Here is a 17,545-nt window from a genome sequence, read left to right on the forward strand (position 1 = left end):
GACCTAAGTATCAAGGCTCTCAGTGGTCTACAGCTATTTCAAAGACACTTTTCTACTGCCTTCCGGACAAGTGCACTCATCTGGGTTACAAATAAACATTAGCTATGGTGAAACTTTGAGAATGCCTTGCTTCTGGCTCCTGAGTGTCCACTGAAAGAGATCACACCTTAATATAGAGATCAGAATGAACTTGGATATCCATCTTATAACCATTGGCAAAACTCAGCTTTGGGATGGAAGGCAAGAGAGAGACAGTGATTTTACAAGTTTAAGTGACCAAACCAAAGGACACCAGAAGGAGATTCCCTTTCCAATATTTCTGATGTTTATTCTAATATTGTATTTGGCACCTATATACTGGGGTAATTAGTGCCCTATAGATACCATCACTACACTGGGTTGCACTCCCTAAGAAACAGAGGGATTAAAATTAATTGTGACAAATGGAACGTTAGTGAGGAAAGAAATGATAATTTCCTGCCAGGTGGAAAATAACTACTAAGACTAAAGATTTATTGAAATGTAAAAATTGTAAAGGCCTATAGTTAATATATTAATAGGTATTAATAAAAATGCTGGGGTTAGCAACTAAATTAGACAAGATTAAACTTTACAGAAAAATAGAAACACGTATTGAAATCCCAGCATGCCAAATAATCAGTATTTGCTTTATTTTTAGCTTATTTTAATATTCTTTTCCTGAGAGGGGTTAAAAAACAGTACAGCTCCTTGGTGTAATTTTTCTTGCATTATGCTGTTCAGCTTTTACACAAAGTTTTAGAAGTGCATTAACACACAGAAATAAATCTGAAATTGACTTTGTGGATTGATTTTTTTCTTCCACTTTAAAACACTGTAAATTAATGTATCTGCATATTTTATGTTATGCTGGTAAAGCTCAGTATTCTATTAACAATTGTTTTACTGATCAAACTCACGTGTTTGGCTTTAATATAGATATTGGCTCTTTTAAGTTATTTACATTACTGAAATGGTGATGTTTAATGGGTATGTGGTGCCATAATAGGTTATAATGGACGCATGTCAGTTGCCAAGGGAATCCATAGGTTATAGCTTTTTAAATTTTACTTAACCAGCCATGGAGGTGGGGGGCAGAACATAGAGAATAGGGAATCAAATCAAGTTAAAGTTCTCTGGGTGGAGGTTAGCTAGGCGTGCAACCAAAGTCCCAGGTTTGTCTGATGAGTGGACTGAGGAGCTGAGTACTTACCTTGACTGCTCGGTTGTACCTCCCAGTGAGAACCAGATCGAAAGCCACTGAAGTCAATGGAAAGAGTCCCATTGTCTTCAAAGGACTCTGAATCAGGCCCTAAGTAATTAGCAGCTCATGCTGTGACTGACTGACGCTACTGACAAATATTTCTCTGACACTTAAGGCTGAGAATAGAGAGGAGAGAAATTGATTTTACTTCTTCAACTAGGAATGTGGTTAACTCCCATCATTCAACAGTTTTAGTAATATTCCTGTACATCATGAAGTGTTGGCCTTTTTAGCTATTATTCTTTCAAATCCAGGTCAATTTTTCTTGTGTTTTGGTATTATTTGAAAGTAGTTCTTTACTAGTGTTCTAGGCTAAATAAACTGCACAAGTTTCTCTGTTCCCCTACATGGAGGAGACTGAGTCACAATATTTAAACCAGCAGTCGTGGGACACTGCAGAGGGAGCAGAGCTTAATGTGACAGGCTTCGAAGCACACATTGCCCTGTGTGGCCACCTAATCAAATAGAGATCAAAGATCATCAGAAATATTATCAAAGGTGCCATACGCAAAGAACTGTGTTGAGAACACTGTGCCTTGTTTCCATATGGCCCTTGGAGTATTTGAGTGTCTCCCAACATTAACAGAGAGAACATTCTGTGGCACGCAGTTTTCTTACCATAAAACAAGATTTGCTTTCTTTAGCTGCTTTTAACTAAATAAAATACTAAAATTAAATGAATGGATACAATAGGGGGGCAATTTTCCAAGAGAATGCTCCTCTTTAAAGGTATATGCAATTAGCATCCTATGCCTCTTGTCAACCACCCATAAAAATGAATGTGTTCAGTTTTATGATAAACTATGATATGTCATTACAAATCTGGGGTTAGATAACAGTATGTTAACTCTCCTGAAACAAAAAGTGAAGAAAAAGCCTGGCCACTGAGTTTTCTTAGGGCCTCTTTTCATAGATTTTTAAGGCCAGACAGAACCATTCTTTTCATCTAGTCTGACCATAGAATTTCACCAAGTGATTCCTGCATCAAGTTCCTAAAATCTGGGTATGTTACAGCATATGATTTAGAAAGACATCCAATCTTGATTTAAAGACTCTAAAATGTGGAATCTACCAAATCCCAAAGTAAGTTGTTCCAATGGTTAATTATTCTCACTGTTAAAAATGTTTATCTTATTTCTAGTCTGAATTTGTCTAACTTCATTGTCACTTGTTGGACAATGGACTTCATTATGCCTTTGTATGATAAATTAAAGATAAACAGAAATCTCCTCTCCATGTAGTTATTTATAGACTGTGATCAAGTCACCTCTTAACCTTCTCTTTGATAAACTAAATAGCCTGAGCTTCTTTAGTCTCTCTCTGCAAGCCAACTTCACATCATTTTTGTATCTCTATTCTGAACCCTTGCCAATTTATCAATGTCTTTTTTAAAGCATGGACACCCAAACTGGAAACACTATTTCACTAATGGTAATGACACCTCCCTGCTTCTTCTGCTCCACATTCCTCTACGCATGCTTCCAAAGAATTCATTTGCTCTTAGCCCCTACATTGCACTAGGAGCTTGTGTTCATTGTTTGAAATGAATGGAGATATCCCATCTCCTAGAACTGGAAGGGACCTTGAAAGGTCATCAAGTCCAGCCCCCTGCCTTCACTAGCAGGACCAAGTACTGATTTTGCCCCAGATCCCCAAGTGGCCCCCCTGAAGGATTGAACTCAGAACCCTGGGTTTAGGAGGCCAATGCTCAAACCACTGAGCTATCCCTCCCGCTAGCCATGATACTTAAGACCCTTTCAGAGTCACTGCTTTCCAAAATATATTCCTCCACCCTATACTTGTGATCTACATTCTTTGTGCCTAGAAGTATAACCCTGCATTTAGATGGATTAAAACACATATTGTTTAACTTAGCCCAGTTTACCATGATATCCATAATGATCTTCACAACTTATCTGTGCTTATCGCTATTTACCACTCTATCCATTTACCACTCTACCCACAATCTTCACCAGCGATGGTTTTAGATTTTCTTTCAGATCATTGACAAAGATATTGAATATCATTGAACCAAGAACAGATCCCTGTGGGACCCCACTAAAAACACCCCCTCTGACTAATGATTGATGATTCTCCTCTGAGATTTTGTAACAGTTCTGTCACTTCTATATCTAGTGGAGCTGCAGGGCAGCATATTCTACTTTTGAAAGATGTAAGGCTGCAATGTAAATATGTTGCTACAACTGTATTATTGCTGATGCAATATATTGTCAGCAGGAAGATGAAATTCACCACAGAAAGACTTTTTAGAAGTAGAAAGAATGAAAAAATGACAGATTAGCATCTGAATGTCATTATCATATTTGTATTTCTGGACCTCTTTTCTGACTACCTGAAGTGTCACACACACTTCATTGGGTTTTTTTTTTTTTTTTTTTTTTTTACTGGGATGAGGACACCATCGCTAAGCAGTATGCACAAAAACCAATGTCAAAAAGGCATCATCAGCTAGCGGCATACAAGGTAAGGGATGTGTGACTTTGAATGGATTTAAAATATGGGCATGGACATTTATTTTTAAACATCTAAGGGAGCAATGCCTATCTTACTACCAGTTGTGTACTGGTTCTCAACAAAGGAGAACGTTCCATCATCATGAGCAGGAATTGGTCAGCACTATATTACAGGCTCAGCAGATAAGCTTCAGTTCATGCTGATACTGCTACTTTTGATCCCCAAAATACGGTTGCCAGCAATGCCTACAGTATGATGGGACAAATTTATAATTTATCTCCACATATACTGCACTGACCACCACAACATTTAGCTGCAGCACATACACACAAATATCATCATCAATTTATCAGTGTCCATGACAGGCAGCAATACTGAAAAAGGAAGCCTTAGTATAGATGCAATTCAGGCCAAAGTTTTGGCTGAGAAGTTGAGCCTGGCAACATGGCCTGGCAGCTAAAGAACTCAGGCTCTAATGTGAGGCCTGGAGGACCAAGTTCAAGTTTTGAGGACCTTCCACAAAGTACACACAGATGGTCTCTGGAAACGAGACCATCCACAAAAGTGCTTCAGCGGATCTCAACCATGGCAATGGTGCACAAGGAGAGAAGCAGTTTCCAAAGTCGCATTGTCCCCTAAAAAGACTTCAGATAAAGCCAATGCCAATTTTCACATCACAATGAAGAAAATCTCATTCATTTCCTCTTCCCTCCAGAAAATGAAACAACCCTCACTGCCCCACCACTGCCCCCACACCTGGTGCAGACCACCACGTAATACAAAATGCAAACAGCGCCATATCACTGGTATCTGAAATCTGCACGGATCAAAGAAACCAGACACTGGGTTTAGAACACAATTTTGCATTATTTCAGTGCCCTAAGGTACTGCATGAGACTCGCATAGCAACTGAGACATCAAAGGTTGTTTCTCTACCACTCTTATATTTTCATAAAAATTACCTTGTAGTCTTCCAATATTTGTTTGATTAACTATTGTTTAAAGGAACAGCTTTGGTTTACACACCTAAATGTCTGCAAATGTTGTAATTATTTTGTTTGTTAAAGATAATAAGTATAATTCAGCCATTTAACCATACTCTACCCAATTTCTCGTATGTAAGTGCACATGTACAATACAGCCTAAATATGATAGGTGTAACCAAAACAAATGATGTTAAGTATAGGAACAATACACAAAATTATAAATTCACATACCAGACCTGAAAATGATGATAGAGATAATCAGAAAGTAAAGGAGAATGAGTTTTAAATGAATGAGAATTGCCAAGGCTATTAAGAAAAAGACATCACGCCTACCTCCTCTCTCCATGGATGCTTTCTATTCTACCCCAGCCTATATTTGTGCTGTCAACAGTGCTGGGCCTTCAGCAGCAGAAAGAATAGTTAAAATGAGACTCCTTTTTCAGAAAATCTAACACTGTTTATGTTCCCACACAATAGGTACAATCATGTACAGTATGTATTTGAAGCCAGTTCAACAGATTTAGCATTTCAAGGTGAAAAGTTCCTAATTCGCATTGCAAAGCTATTTTTATGTAAAGTAGGTCTGACTTGTGCAATGGTATTTCATCAGTGTGCCAGTACAGAGAAATGGCACCCCTAAAACAGAACTGTTGTGTTGGAACATCATGCTACATCATAGCAAGAGTGGCAGGAACTGGTACAGTTAAGGTTGTATAATGGTTTATATTCTAATTCCATCTCAGCATTTTTCAAAATTTTAATTTGAGTGAGAAATTTTCCAGGCTTCTAAAGGTGATCAATTATAAAGAAAGTCTGAGAAAAAATAGATCAGCCATTTTTTGTTAAAGGGACAGTGAAAAAAATACAATTTGCTGATTATATTTAAAAAAAAGTGTGTCGTTATTTGAACATCCCTACAGCAACAAACAGAAGGGATCAGAAATTTAGAGTGGGCCTGGACAACAGCCCTGTTATAAGGAAAGTGCCTTTGATAGTTCTGATGCACATTTATTTAGGCCCTTTGAAAATTACATACATGAGCAATGTGTTTTGTGCAGGGTTTTAGCAAAGCTCTTACTGAAGCTCTTTGTGTTAAGAAAATATCACGGAGACACAGTTAAGAACTCAGGGTATATCTACACTACCTGCCGGATCGGCGGGCAGCGATCGATCCAGCGGGGGTCAACTTATCGCGTCTAGTCTAGACGTGATAAATCGATTCCCGAGCGCTCTCCTGTCGACTCCTGTACTCCACCGCCGCGAGAGGTGCAGGCAGAGTTGACGGGGGAGCGGCAGCAGTTGACTCACCGTGAAGTCAGCATGGTAAGTCGATCTAAGTACGTCGACTTCAGCTATGTTTTTCACTTATATCGATCTCCTCCCTTCCCCTCCCCCCCCCCGCCCCAGTGTTGACCAGGCCTTGGTCAGGAAATGCCTCAGTTAAGGCTGCAAACACAACCTTAGTTCTGTCCTCTGGGTAAAACTCCAGCCATCTATGAATGCCAATACTTCCATTGTGTTTCCTGAGCCCCTTAGCCTCCATTGCAGTATAGCCTTCAATACCTTCTCAATGGTTTAGAGTCCCACCAATAAATCTCACTTCAAGACAAAGTTAGGAAAAGGAGGGATCCACTCAGTACAGAGTGAGCTCACTTATCCTAAAATTATCAAGGTCAGTCTTATCTCCCCCAGTGTGATGAGGCAGAGACAAGGCTGTGGAGAAAAACCAATTTCACCCATGCCCAGTCTACAACACCTAATCTCTGTGCTGTACTACCTGACAGCTGAGTATTTTGAGTGGCTGGACTCTTCTAGAACAAATACAATATATATGTATATCTATCTATCTTTATCTGTATACCAAACCATCAATGTACAGGGCATCTTACAAAGCACATTCAGCAAGTTAAAAGGCACGGTCAGTGCCCCCAGAGAGCTTGCCATCTAAAGTGACTAGACAAAGATAAAAAAATTAACTCCGAAAGGAGTGCGGGCGCGGGAGGAGGGTTCAGAGTCATGAAATCTCCTCCCCAACACAAAGAGAAAAGATGCACAGCCATTAAGCTGCTAGGAGAGCTGACCTTTTGCCTACATAGCATAAGTGCATTTAAAAATGACTTCTTTCTTTCATAACTTCTGTGTATTTGCTTTATTTCTGTTTAATTTCCTTTTTCTTTCTGTTGGAACTGTTCAGTCTTGAATAACGTTCACATTTAACTGTTAACATAACACTGCTAAAAAGTAATAATTTTCATTTCTTAGAACACCAGTTCATTGTGTTTTGCATTTTTCTGAGTTAAAATAACTCAGTTAACTAACTTGTTCTTTTGTAGTTAGCCATAAGTATCTAAATTTAAGCCTACTGGACACCATCAAGTCTTACTCTTTTTTATCACTGCTGTCACAGTTCTAATAAATCAGTGCCTTAAAATATTTGACCACTTTTGACATTATTTGACCAGTTAACTGACCAATTATTTTGGACCAGTCAAATACCCAGCCCTAGACTGTCACTACTATGGGTAACACAGAAGTGAGGGTCACAAATTTGTTCAAAAGTAATAAGGACAGAAAGGAGAGAGAAGACCATTATACGTACATATGAAAAATACAATACTTTTCTTTCAAATCTTATAAATAATGAAGTACCCTGATTCTTGTTGTTCAAGCACTGAAATTAAGGTGACATCTCTCCTGAAAATACACCTTTTAAAACCCCACCTCTATAGCATTAGAAAGCTTCTGTCTGACAGTCTGTCCATTCTGTCCATTTTAGTCCATTCTGTCCAGAAGAGGGAAGTAAAAGGCCCCTAATCCTACCCAGCCATGAGTGCACAGACAACAAATGAGAATTAAACCAAAAACCAACCAATTAGTATCGGCCTGTTCCCCTTTCCTTAGCACAAGCAGGTGTTGTGTAAGGTTATACATATCAACGATCACACAAGGCTCCTCAAGCCATGGCATATCCTACACAGAGCAGAATTTTCTCTGTTATCATTAATTTAAACAATGAACATGCTAATTCCAAAGATTCAGAGACCCATGTTGTCCATTCATATCACACACACACACAAAAACCCCAAACAACAAATTCTAACATCCTAAACTCTCATACAATAATATGGCAAGACTTATAGCTTGTTACTAAGAGGCTCCTAATAGAAGAATAATATTTGTTGCACCACAAATAACAAGTCTTACTAAAAATCAGGTTGGATAAAAAAAAATTTATGATTTTAAACAAATCAAAAATCAGATTTTTATGTGAATAGAATTTTTAATTTAAAATACGTTTTCCTTTTTAGAAAATAACATATTTAAAATGAAAGTTGAAATTATGGCAACCTATGTTAAGGCCTACTATATTAAATTTTTTTAATTTAATTTAAATTAAATTATGTAGTGTATGTTTGCTGCTGAAGTTTTTAAAAAAAATCAAACCACTGAACTCTGGACTCCAACAGCCATCTTAGTTGTAGTCCTTTTGACAAAGCCCCTTAGGCCTTGTCTACACTAAAGGGAAAAGTCGATTTAAGCTGCGCAATTTGAGTTACATGAATAGCATAACTCAAATCGACATAGCTTAGATCTACTTACCACAGGGTCCACACTACGTGATGTCGACGGGAGATGCTCTCCCATTGACTCCCCTTACTTTTCTCGATCAGGTGGAGTATAGGAGTCGACGGGAGAGCGACTAGACCCGCTAAATCGACCACCGATGCATCGATTGCTGCAGTGTCAATCCTCCGGTAAGTGTAGACAAGCCCTTAGAGGTTCAATCTACGGTTCCAAGAGTTAGCAAACTCCAAGTGGGGTTACAGCTATGAGAGCCATAAATCATCTTTTTTTTTTTATTTTAGGACTATTGCTGTTGTTTTTCTCTAATTACTAAAACTGAGTAAATTAGTCCACATTTCATTTCCTTACCAAAGCCTCGGCTTATCTAAAGCTTCCCACAAAAAGTGGCTGAAACAGTAAAAATTACATGTTTTTTTTATTTCTACTGCAAAAACATGACAAGCCATTTTTGAAAGCAAGTTCCCATTTAGGATGAGATCTTGTCAAACAAATTTCAGACCAAATGTACTATGAAAGAGCGGAGATATTAATCCCCCCAAATCAGGCCTTTTTAATGGAAATTCCAGATCAACCTGAATTACTTCAGTGCTATTAGCAAAATTCTAACACTATTATTCTGTTAACTATAATTTCATGAATTGTCATAGTTAACAGAGTGAGAGCTGTGATCAGAACATAACAGCATCATTAAAACATGAAACAACCAAACAGTATTGGCTTTAGACGGGGGCTTGTATGTCTCTATTGATCAGCCATAGGGTACTCTCAACAGGTACTATGGATTATAAATTCAAATCCCACATTAGAGACTGAACTCACAATAAATGTGGCCATACTGCTTAATATAATTCCATACAGAAAGGCTGATTAACAAATACCACAGGTGAAAGCCCAGGTAATTCCACAGATATAATCTATATTCTGCTACTGCAAGGCATTCTCATATCATTGGAAACTGTGTGTTACAATATATTTTGCATTTTTAATTACTGTGGAAGTGCCCAGATCAATGGATGGGTGGCTTTTCCTTCAATGTGTAAGAAAAAAACACCACTGCTTAAATAGTAATATGTATTAGTTATTGTTAGAGCATGCTCCTATATCAATATAAATTACATAATTTGTAATGAAAGCCTTTAAATAGGATAAAGAAGAACAGGAGTACTTGTGGCACCTTAGAGACTAACAAATTTATTAGAGCATAAGCTTTCGTGGACTACAGCCCACTTCTTCGGATGCATCCGAAGAAGTGGGCTGTAGTCCACGAAAGCTTATGCTCTAATAAATTTGTTAGTCTCTAAGGTGCCACAAGTACTCCTGTTCTTCTTTTTGCGGATACAGACTAACACGGCTGTTACTCTGAAACTTTTAAATAGGATTTAATTCGAAATATTAAATAATTGCCATCTGTTTATTTTAAAATGTAATTTGCCATAAGTTTATACACATGACCCTTAAAACAAACAAGGTCTAACTCAGTTCTCAGATATACCATTGTTAACCAGGAGAAACTCCATCAAAGTGAAGCAGGCAGCCCAATTTACACTAGTGGGAGAGAAAAGTATGGCTCACAACCTTTCTCCAATTCACATCCCTATTCTAATTTCCCTTGCTTTGCATGATTCCATCCAATCACTACTTCTCCACACAATCCCATTTATCTCCTGCACCTTCCATTCACTTTGCCCCTTTGTACATGGAAACATCTCCCACATCTTGTCCAAACATCCTGTTTCTTCTCCTCCTTCTTCATCTTGGGTGAGATCAATACAACTACAGTTATATTCTAAGAGCTTCATTCTGCTCTTCAGTTGGTAAAATGTATGCAGGCATCTCTTATTGCTGCAGGTCTGTATCCAGGACCAACAAAGACATATTTTACCTACATATCTCGGCACTCCTGTAGCTCCACCCCCCAGAAAGAGCTAAATGTCCCCACATTTTGCTCCATCAGCAGAGGGGAGACCTACTCCCCCTGTCCTTGGCAATGGCTGATTATTTTCAAGAGACAAGCATAATTCCCAGAGGGGTAGAGGGACTGGCCCCGATGGCACCTATAGAGGCATCAGCTATTTAAAAGTGGACAGTGATGGTTAGATTTAGGTCACAGCCCCATGGCCCCACTGACCTGGCCAGCATAGCAGGATAGACATGCTTGTGGTTCTTTTTTGTGTGTAAAGGGCTCTGAAGATGTAAAGCAGCAAATATTACTGAGATTACAAAGTATTTGAACAGGTTGGTCAACCGATTTATAAGCATTACAGGGAGTCAAGATGTAACAAACACACAGAGCTGCCAGGTATACAGCAAGGGACAGGCTCACACGAAGCAAAATACAGTATGGTAGTTGCATTTATTTTGTTTTCTTGACAGAATATCATAAAAAGAATCACAAACCACAAAACTCATAATGGCAGGAAAAGGTGTGTTTAAAACCTTGCTTGCAGAATAACGCCAAGTATACTTACACCAAGCAAATATTTAGTGCCTTTGACAATAGTTGTTTAAATGACAGCACATATGGGCCCTTAACTGACACCCATCTATAGTTCTGCCTAAAATGCACTACGTACACAAGAGCAATCGTGATTGTTTGCAGATTACCACTGAACAGCAACATAGGCATGTAACCTATTCCTCTGGAATACACTATGGTAATATTACCAAACAATTCAATAACAATTTTCAGGAAGTGGTAATAGTCCATACATAATTAATTTGCTTTAGTCTGTAAGTACATATCTCTGTGTAATACTGCGTTTAAAATAGCAGTTATTACAGCTTAAACCAAACAAACTCACATTTTGTTATTCTGTATCAGAGCCAAGGAGTTCTATTTTAGCTCTCCAACTATTATGCTGAGCAGGCTTCATTATGAATGTCTTTTAACTGAGAACTAAACCCCTCTAATCATAATTTAAGCAAGAAGCATACAAAATAATATTGCAAAATAGTGTTAACATTATAAATGAAGCTAGGCTTCCAAAACTAAGCATTTCTATCCAAAAAAACCTAATAAATAATTTGTCCAAAATGCTCTTCTTTTGCATTATGAAAAGCCTACAGCATGTTTTTCACCATTCATTGCCCACAGTAGGTGTATCTGTGTGATATCATCCCACTCCTTATGCACACCCTAAAATAGAACTTTGCCAATGAATTATATTGCCTAAAAGCACATGTTGTACACTGCGCACCACGAATGTCAGACAGAGGAAAAAATGATGGATGCTTTAAGACCGCCTGCCATCCTTTTAACAGAGGGCCATTCTGACTCTTACTGTCGATGGTTTTGCTGTAGTCATTCATTGTGCCAATAGAAATCCCACTGGGAAAATTTAACGCACACTCTGGGGCAAAGGCACTGCACTAGTCTTTATTATGTATGGAAGTGGCTTCTCACAGACTCTAGGTTTTGTTGTTATTGTTTTTCTTATTTGAAAGTTTGCACATCAGTGCCAGATTCAAGGATGGCAAATGCTAGTGCAAATCACATGTCAGAAATATGTGAGTATAAATCCCATCCCTGCACTCTCCCATTCTCCATCACAGCTCCAGTTTTCAAGCGTATGTCTATGACTCTACTCCTTTAACCCAACTTCCCCTTGTCACTTTGTCCTCCTTTGTTCCCACAACTGTCCCCTCTGTCCCCGCCCCTTTCCTCAGCCGCTTCCTTTCATCTGGCTTCTCACCCTTTGCTAACAAACCTGCCCTCAAAAACTCTCTTCCATGATCCTACCAGCTCGGCTAACGAAGAACCTATCTTCCTTCCTTCCCTTTGCCTCCAAACTTCTCAAATCTGTAACTCTTTTCTCTCTCTTTATTGAGGTTCTTATACTGGCTCCCATCTCTGAAATGTCAGATCATTTCCCAAGAGTGCAAACAGCAAAAGTGATATCAATCCCTTTCATTCCTCCCTGCCACCAGAAGGGAAGGGGCTGTGGTGGAAGGGAGGCGGTGGAATCTCCTTCCTTAGAGGTTTTTAAGGTCAAGCTTGACAAAGCCCTGCTGGGATGATTTAGTTGGGGATTGGTCCTGCTTTGAGCAGGGGATTGGACTAGATGACCTCCTGAGGTCCCTTCCAACCCTGATATTCTGTGATTCTATGATTCTATATTGTGGAGAAAGTTATTCCCAACAGAAAGCAGAAGAGTGCCTGCACTTGCTGAAGTTGAGTTAAATTTGTCTATGTAATATGTTTCTTGACAAAAATCCTTCCCAGGCATTAGAAAACCAAATCCTGTTGAAAGGATGTGACCCAAGTCAAGAATGAGTATTTAGACCCTTATTTTAGTTAGTTTCAGTTTATTGACTGTACTTTCGGAGAATGCGAAGCCTGATAAAGCATCCAGTAAAGCCTATCATCTCATCTTGTAGCTGTTCTGTTGTCAATCTTTACTCCTTTTTAGTCTAATTTATCGTGTAGCCCCAGTGATTAAAGTGGAAGGAAACAGCAGGGGGAGCCTCACAGAATTAACTAGAGAGAACAGTGAGCACTGCTTACCCAAACCCAGGAGAAAAGAGGTGGAGCTAACCTCTCTCGTTAGCACAGGCTGGGGACAATTCCCTTTATTTTAACGCCAGTGTAGCACCGTGGGGAAAGGAAACAACTTTTTGTACAGCTCATTCTAAACAATATTCTGACATACTCAGCACTTGAAGCTTAAGATTTTATTTTCTAAACAAGTACTTTCCACACTTTCCACATATTTTCCTTTGGATCAAAACTTCAACGGTCAGCCCCACCCTGAGCAGAGAGGGCAGAGTGGAGGCACATGAAAGCTTACCAGAGCAGAGATGTAGTCAGGCACTTCAGTATATACAGAGGAACCTTAAATGCAAGGACAAGAAGTTTGACCTTGTTGCATAAAGCAATAAACCAGTAAAGCAGAACCAGTGAAGTGATTTAAAGGAGGAGGACGCTACATGATCAAAGCAACAGTAAAGAGAGATGACTTTGCCAGCAGCATTTTGACGGTCTGGACTGAAGGTCAAAGATACTTACTGTAACCTTAATATAATGCTCAATAATTGTCAACATTATACTCAAGGTTCTGTGTACAAGTAGACATATGTTCTCAGCCAACAGTAAAACTTTAAAATGAAAAATTGAACCATCTTACAATTTAAATACGCTTGTAATATTTCCCAGTGCTGTAGTCATGTTTGATATCACTTGAAAGAGCTTACTGAACTGAGAAGAGGGACACAAATTCAAAATGACAGAACAAAGTACTGTGCAAGGCTCAGTTATGAATGTTTACACTTTTCAAAAAAGTCATCTTAGTTCGTAAACCGCAGACAGACAATCTAACCAATGGGAGAACATACAAAAGATCTGAATTGTGAAGAGTTTGTCTTCTTCTATTATTTATCTTGCCTCAGTTTGTTTGGTTTTTGTTGTATCTCACTAAGGCTGTTTTTCTCCCTCTTTTCCATCTCTCTTTAATCAGCTAACAAGAAAGTGCCTTACATGCAAATCTGAATTCAACTATTTCCTTCAAACACTTACCAAGGTGGACAGCAGGAGGGCCATGAAACTCCCCTCTTCTGTCTATGGGGGTAACTTCCTGGGAGGTGAGTGAATGGATCGTATGACTGAGAGCTTGTGTATATGAAGCCAGTGCACAGCAAGCTGGGGTACAAACCTATCTCGCACTAGCGTGTTATGCACTGTCCTACTGCTGCACACTAGAAATTCCCTAGGGAGCTTTGATCCACTTCCTTTTCAAAGTGGGGAGATCAAAGTGCCCTAAGGAACTTTTAGTGTGCACCAGCAGGGGCCACACGGACATATAGCAAGTGGGAGGCTAGTGAGAGGTAGATTTACACCCCAACTTGCCCTGCATTGACTGTTTGTGTAGAGAAGCCCTGAGTGAATGGGGAGGGGGTGAATGGGACTGACAAGTGGCATGTCTTGGCTGGCATGCTCACACATTTGAATTCCCACATCACACCTGCCTGCATCTCTGCTGGAATGTCATATATCCTGGTGAGGGGGGAGGAGAGGAAAATGGGGCAGCAGGCAAGGCTCAACGTTTCATGTGGATTTCCTCCTCCAGGCAATGGAGGCTGCTGTAGAGCCACGGTTTCTCTTAGGGTTACTTGTCACTGCTCCCTGCTGCCCTACCAAGAGGAAAGACAGAAAGTAGCATGAGCCCTGCTGCCATGATAAAGGGCCAGAGCTGGGGGAGTGAAATGGTGGGGATGGGGGAGCCCGGCAGAGAAGAAGGGAGTTAGTGTGCGAAAGGGAAGTGGGAACCACAACTGGGAAAGAAAGGAACTGGGGAGGAGGCATAAGTCACAGTTTCTCCATGAAGGAGGAAGAACGCTAGCAGCAGCTCCCTTGCTTCACTCACACCTCTTGCAAACGGGCATCGTACCTGGAGCTTTTCAAAACTTGGCACCTGAGGCTGAGTGGAGAGTTGGGGTGACGGGAGTGATCAATGAATGGATGGGAGCAGTGAGATTCCGGGGGGAGGAGAAAGGTTACGGGGGAAGAGGTGAATGGCTTTATGGTATGAGTGCACATATGAGCAACCGAGATGATTTTGGAGGTCCCGAAGGAGAGACTGAAAGAAGAAAGAAGAGGAGAGCTTCAAAGAGAACATGGGGAGGTGAGGGAGAAGGGCAGAAAAAATGCTGTGCCAGAACAAAGGAGGTGGATAGAGAAGGGAACAACAGACAGACGCAAGACTTGAGGAATTGAACTGTTTCGAAGTGGGGAGTTTTTCATGCTGGCTCATTCTGTAGTGTATTTGATGGGTTGGCTTTTCTTTAGAAGATTTTAATTTTTTTGTATGCAGCCCCTACTCTAAGGTACTGAGCTATCTCACAATAAGCTCCTTATAAATAGATTAAATAATAAATTATTCCCTGTACATAAGCACGTTCCTATATCGATTCCTTTCTCTCTGGTAAACTAATTAAGCAGACATCAGGGCAAAGACTGAAAGTATACTAACTTCTGATTAGTCCCCTGTATCCAAATGTTTGACCTGGACTTAGTCATTATCAGTGGAAACTTCAGAGTGTAAACTTGGTTACACAAAGAATCTTTGTTTACTTTGTAAACTATTAAAACAAAAGTGATTTATTTTCTCAGGCTATTCGTATCTCAGACAGTAACCACATTTGGGAAGATTTCTGAAACAGTCCTGTGTGGGGATTTACTCTTAACTATTCCTGAAAATTATCATTGGTATTATTACTAATTTCCCATAGTGCCCGAAGTGTGATAAGTAATTTCCAAATAGAAAAGAAAGCACAATCCCTTCCCTAGAAAGACACAGTCTAAAGACACACAAAAGCAATTAATATGAGCTTACCTGCTAAAAGGCGTAACCCAGCCTGACACCGCTTACACAGCTAGTGAAGTCACTTGAGGCCAAACATAACCTGGAAAATAGGGAGATGGTTACACTTCCAGGAGACTTTCATTATGTAAACTTAATTCAAGCTCTATAACACAATTTTATTTTTTTAAAAACCTGCATGAAATCAATAACTTTGTCTGGAGATCACCAACTTGTTGCTATATCTTATACATACAGGTACTAAAATTTACTCTGTAATATGAGAGGTTCAATCGTTTGGGTGAAATCCTAGACCCACTGAATTCAATGAGAGTTTTGCCCTTTACTCCAGAAGAGCCAGGCTTTCACACATCATATTATAAAATGGACTTAAGAATCGTGACTCTCTTCACTAAAGGCTAGATCCACAGAAGGCCTTAGGCACTTAAAATGGCAGGTAGGCACCTACATCCAACATTTAGGTGCCACTGAGATCCTCCAAACCCCTGCTCAGCTACCACCTAACCTAGGGTGACCAGATGTCCCGATTTTATAGGGACAGTCCCGATTTCTGGGTCTTTTTCTTATATAGGCTCCTATTACCCCCCACCCCAGTCCCGATTTTTCACGTTTACTGTCTGGTCACCCTAACCTAACCTTACAGGCACCTAAAATCCCTTGATGCCTAAATCTCCATTGTTACACTTCCCTATGCGCCTATGTTTCAGCCTCTGGGCATTTACACAGCTGCCTCATCTAAATGCCTGGGCAATTATCACATGCCCAAGACCCAGCAGGACCCTTAAAGTAGGTGTTTTCCTACCAATCTTGCCTGAGCCAGTAGGCGTTCTCTGAGCATACCTACACCTACACTCACACGACACAGCCAGGAGGGGAGGGAGGCAGAAACAAGAGGAAGCAGCAGCAGCCACCCACCTTATCATCTTTAGCCCACTGAGAGTTCATCAATGCACACTAGTGTGCAGCAGCAGGTCCACACAGACAGTTAGTATGCAGGAGGTTAGCACACTTCACATTAGGGCGACCAGATCATCACACTAAAATATCGGGACACATTGGGATGCCATCAGCCCCGCCCACAGTCCACCCCCGCTCCTCCCAGGCTCCGCCCCCACTATGCCCCAGGTCCCATCCCCTCCCCGCTCGGCCCTCCCACCACAGCCTTCCTCATCCCCCGGCCTGCCATTGGCTTGCTGCATCCCTCCTCAGTCTTGTCAATGGGCTTAAACTGCAGCAAGGGAGGTTTAGGTTGGACATTAGGAAAAAGTTCCTAACTGTCAGGGTGGTTAAATACTGGAATAAATTGCCTAGGGAGGTTGTGGAATCTCCATCTCTGGAGATATTTAAGAATAGGTTAGATAAATGTCTATCAGGGATGGTATAGACAGTATTTGGTCCGGCCATGAGGGCAGGGGACTGGACTCGATGATCTCTTGAGGTCCCTTCCAGTCCTAGAATCTATGAATCTATGAATGTGGTCACCCTACTTCACATGCACATCCTGGCTTGCCATGCACTAACTAGCCATGTAGACAAGCCCCAAGAAAGATCCACACCAGAATATCCCAGAACCAGTGCTTAGGGAACCCCCGGAGAGATGGAAAACCCAAATTCAAAGCTTCCAAACCCTTCTCAACATCAGGCTGGGGAGGGGGTGGGGGTAGCTGAACACTTGTCTCCCACATCCCAGGTGAGTGCTCTAACCACTGGCCTAAATGTTAAAAGAGTGCCTCTTCTCCGCCCCCAGCCATTTCTTGCAAAAAAACAGTTTAGGCACCCAAGTCCAGGAGAGGGTTCACAGCTGAGACTCTCAAGCAGAGTTAAGTGCCTGACTCCCTGAGAGGAGCAAGGCTTAGGCCATGCCCCTCTGCTCAGTATTTCCTACTCACTACCTTAGGGTA

The 17,545-nt window shown here is 40.5% G+C and overlaps 1 protein-coding gene across 8 annotated transcripts in view; it reads right to left on the bottom strand.

Annotated features, from left to right (window-relative positions):
- FHIT (fragile histidine triad diadenosine triphosphatase) overlaps positions 1-17,545 on the bottom strand; it is a 1,007,374-nt gene that overhangs the window by 851,977 nt on the left and 137,852 nt on the right. For 7 of the 8 annotated variants that reach the window (XM_065550632.1, XM_005297876.5, XM_042850013.2 and 4 more), the window contains one exon: positions 15,657-15,726. The exons of the other annotated variant lie outside the window; for it this stretch is intronic. The gene's annotated coding sequence lies outside the window, so the exon portion shown is untranslated. The remainder of the gene's footprint in view (positions 1-15,656; positions 15,727-17,545) is intronic. 8 annotated transcript variants of the gene reach the window in all.

Source organism: Chrysemys picta, chromosome 7, assembly GCF_011386835.1.
Source record: "Chrysemys picta bellii isolate R12L10 chromosome 7, ASM1138683v2, whole genome shotgun sequence".
Taxonomy (NCBI): Eukaryota; Metazoa; Chordata; order Testudines; family Emydidae; genus Chrysemys; species Chrysemys picta.